Genomic DNA, 4,387 nt, shown 5'->3' with positions numbered 1-4,387 from the left:
GTTATTTACCGTATATATATCTTTACTTCAACTTAGTATAATGTCATCTAGTTGGTTAGGACACTCGGCTCTCACTCGAGAGACCCGGGTACAAGTCCCGGCAACGGAACTATTTTTAATTTATCTATCTCATGCCTAATGAAATTCTTGATAATCATTTTTTTTAATCTTATGTCTAATGTAAATCATATGACTTCAGTTTGCACAGACAAGTTACTATGAAATGTTCAATGCTTTTGTTAGTACAGTTGACTACATTGTCGGTTTCTACTTTCTATACATGTATTCAGTTGACTACTGTTATCTATGGGGTAAATAAATAGGAGTAATCCGTTACTGAATATTAAAGAGAAAACTGAATACATGTATAGAAACCGACTGAATTAGATATATGAAAGAGGAAAATTACAGTCTCGACTCATAAAAGTAGAATATTGAATTGTTGATCAATAGTCAACTGGGAGAAGAAAACATACGCCTGCATGGGTAAAATCTGGGGAACATCTTTGCACCTGCAAACCATTATCATCTTTATCCTCAGCAAGTTTTCGACAAATGAGTTATTCAAGTCCCACAAACCAGAAAATACACAACCTTAAGATGTCTTAATGCACCTCAAGGGCAGTATGAATGGCTAATACAATCATAGAACCACCTGCTGATATCTCACTTTAGAAGCATGAAGGGTCGACCAACCAGTTTACACACTGCAGTATAATATCTTCGTACTATTTAAAGCAAAGGAATCGAGTATATAGAAACAAATACCAAAACATGAAACAGCAAAGACACTGTCAAACTTAACATCCCCGATGTAGCTCAGCAAACAATGGATTATCTTACTATTACAGTTCTTTCAGGTGAGGCATTGATGTAATATTTCCCTACTGAGCCATAAAGCTCTTACCAGTACAGGAGTTTCATATCGCTTGTAAAAACTTCCAGGTAAAAGCACCAATAACTGCATGACAAGTTATAACAGCACCAAGCTGCACAAAAAACACAAATGAAGACATTCTATACATATTCAAGCTGGCAAAAAAGGAAGCTCCTCAACTTTCTTTGTGATCTTGGGGTTTTACTCTCTACAAGAAATGTACACAAACTCACAAAGAACCATTAAATGCATATGGACTAAAAGGAACAATGTGTGAAAGTTAAGCGTTGAGGGAAAAATCAGAACAAACACAAGCTTGATTACTAAATAGATGTAGAATAATATTGAAGAAAAAAAGGAAGGTGCAGAAACCAGTCACTGTCACATGCTCCCAGCTCTGCCAGGAGTTGTTTTGGGTGATTTGAACTTTGAAATGTCAACAAGATCTCCAAATAGTTTATCCTCTGGCTTTGAGGGCTTTCCAGATGGTATGTACGAAGGAGTTGAAACTGGATAGGACGAATTATTTAGGACACCATCATCCCTCACGGAGAGCCCAGACATTCTCTGATTAAGAAATTGTGTGTTCTGTGGTTGGGCATAGCCATAGCCATAACCAGCCATCTGGTTGCCATACATTTGTTGTTGGGCATACATATAAGCCATGTGCCCAGGTGGCACTTGTTGTGGAAACATACCTATTGATTGTCCACCTTGGATTGGTTGAGGAAGGAAGCCTACCATCTGATTGTTTTGCATAGCCTGGTTCATCATTGCAGGTTGTCCACCAGTGATCGGTTGTGCATACATACCATGGACATGTGAACCACCAGCCAATTGCTGGTTGTTAGCTGCCATCAGCTGGCTATTTTGCATTGATAAAGCATTTGGACTACCAGACATTAACTGATTGTTGTGCATTGGTGGGGCATGTGGACTACCTGGCAACAACTGATTATTTTGCATCGATTGAGCATGAGGATTCCCCACTGTTTGGCTGTTCTCTGCTGCCTCAGCTTCCCATGGAGGTGGTGGAAAAGAACTGCTTTGACCACCTAATCAGAAATTAGACAAGCACTATGTGAGTAATAATTCAGAAACTCAATGAGCAAGAGGTCGTAAAATTCAGGCAATACATAAGACCTGTACAGAAATTTGGTTTTACACATGAGGCATACCAACTTCAAACACACGCTATACTTCAGCATATCCCTGTTTAACTCTTCACTAACATATCTAATGGTTGCCCGGTCTTTTGGGATAATAGAGAATAATAATGAGGACAAATTCGACCTATAGCGAACAGAGTACACATTTCTATAGAACTTCAAAGTAAAACAGAATGCGTGCAGATTTTTTGTTGTTGTTGTTGTTGATATAAACCAGAATGCATGCAGAATGACAAAGGAACGCACCATAAACTGGAGAAGGTGACTGCTGATATCTGTTCGTTCCAGGCCGTGTTAGAGCCTTGTGTATATGTAGTTCCGGGGACACTTCCATTTGTGTACAAAGCTGACTAGGTAGAAGTGAAACTCTGTTGTCGATATTGAGGGGACGAAGCATTTGTCTGTCCAGCTGAATATGGAGATTGTGAGTTGCTGGGTGATGAAAACATGTCAACAAGAGCAGGGCATTCTGCTGTGAAACAGGACTTGCAGGCTCAGGTTCTCCACCAACAGGAACAAGGGTCGGGACATTCTCAGTTGTAGGTGAGCTGAAGTCATCTCCACTCAGAAGATCAATTTTCGGGTCAACTTTTGTTGTTGTTGATGGAATGCTAGCTGAAGGAGGACCAGGAAGAAGCAACTGTGTCCCTAGGCTAGCATTTGATGTAGATCTGAAAAACACACCAAGCGATTTATATGAAAAAGATAGTGTCACATTTGACGACTCAAAAAAGAAACAGAATACCCAGGATTTCTAACATATTTCCCCTTTTCTATGGGGGAAGGGGAAGGGGAAGGGATAGCTTATTTGAAGTACAATCACCTAGCACTGACTAGGAAAATTCTGCATCACAAAGAAAAAAGTCACATATTTCCATCAATCTTGTAGTACCAAAGGACTTTGAACCTTGATAACATCCTAATCTAGTTGACAATAATTTTAAGGTCACTCATTTTAGGCAATTAACATTTCAATCTAGAAAATCCACATGTACTATTTAAGCTATGAGCTCGCTCAAAAAGAAACCAAGAATCAAAACATATTTGGAGGGGGGTTGTATACAGAGGTCAAATAAGAGAAGACACAGATAATAGTTATTTACCCTTGGTCTGATTGTTTGCAGTCTCCGGCATCAATAAGCGGAGCATCAACATTTACAAGAGGTTGAGGTGGTTCAGATTTTGGTTTTTCCACTTGAACAGAAGTTCCAGAAGCAATAGATTCATGCTTGGCCAATACACGCTGCAACTCATCATTCAGCCCTAGCCCTTGGCAGAGCAGTGATTCATCCCTGCATCAGGTAAATGTAAGGATCCCACAGGAATCACAACCAAATGGTCCATAATAAATATGGCAGAGCAGAGAGAAAACATAGCAAAGACTTGGACTAAGAATAAGAGATTCGATTGAAGTTCCAATATCATGGCCAGTCCAGCATATTTGTATTGCTTGATAAAATATTGTTGTCCTAACTGAATCACTAGAACTTCTATTGCAAAAAATAAGGACAGCAGATGGCATTAAAAATGGTTAGGCTTTACTTCTCTCCCCGATAATGACATAAATTAGAAGCTTCAAGTTTCAACTAATTACCTTACCCTCTTTCACTAGAAAAAAATAATCCGTAGATATGGAACTCATAAATAAATAAAAAGGAATCTAAAAGACACTAATCAATAAATTCAGAAGAAAAAAATAGCAAGCATTTCCCCCTCCAGCTCTCAGTTTCCCGACAAAGCATCGTTAACTGCAAATGCAAACAGTGGGTAAGGCTCTATTAACCAATTCAAAACCTAAACTCTTACTGCTAAAAATTAAAACTATTCCAGACGATCTAAAGCAAGCAACAATCACAACAAACTTTGACTACTTGAAGAGTCTACGTCAACAGGACACAGGCGTTCCTACACCTCTTTAAAGAGCATCATGCGACATGCGCTACAGTGTGTTAATGAGAATGCCCATCTCACTTACCGAAAAAATAATTAAAACCTTCCAGGTTTCAATCAGAACCATCCAATAAATCTGAAAATCATTTATCAAGAATAATTTTGAGAGGATTGTCAACAAAAAAACATACCTTTTAACATAAACATGAAATGTTAAAAAGCAAATGTACCCAAAAAATCAAGTAGAAGCACTAACTAACACTGAAACAATTAGTTCAGAAACCTAAGTAAAAATTAAAAGCAACAACTTAGAGAGTAGAGTTCTCCAGATATTATCACTATGTTTGCAAATGATTGAACTCTCTGACTTTGAACTTGTTGATAATTAGAACCTACATTAGTAGTTAAGCTATATGATACTAGAAAAATAAAGGGAAGCGAGTTGAAACTC

The 4,387-nt window shown here is 38.2% G+C and overlaps 1 pseudogene across 1 annotated transcript in view; it reads right to left on the bottom strand.

The window, feature by feature from the left end:
* Positions 1-1,001: 1,001 nt before the first annotated feature.
* LOC125843164 (TOM1-like protein 9) overlaps positions 1,002-4,387 on the bottom strand; it is a 3,623-nt pseudogene continuing 237 nt past the window's right edge. Inside the window, exons 2-4 of the transcript XR_007443952.1 lie at positions 3,150-3,338; positions 2,293-2,717; positions 1,002-1,932 (exon numbers count right to left, since the gene is read on the bottom strand). The product of XR_007443952.1 is annotated as a TOM1-like protein 9 (transcript). The remainder of the gene's footprint in view (positions 1,933-2,292; positions 2,718-3,149; positions 3,339-4,387) is intronic.

The sequence above is a fragment of the Solanum stenotomum genome, chromosome 10 (assembly GCF_019186545.1).
Source record: "Solanum stenotomum isolate F172 chromosome 10, ASM1918654v1, whole genome shotgun sequence".
NCBI lineage: Eukaryota > Viridiplantae > Streptophyta > Magnoliopsida > Solanales > Solanaceae > Solanum > Solanum stenotomum.
This window is presented reverse-complemented; position numbering and strand designations above follow the sequence as displayed.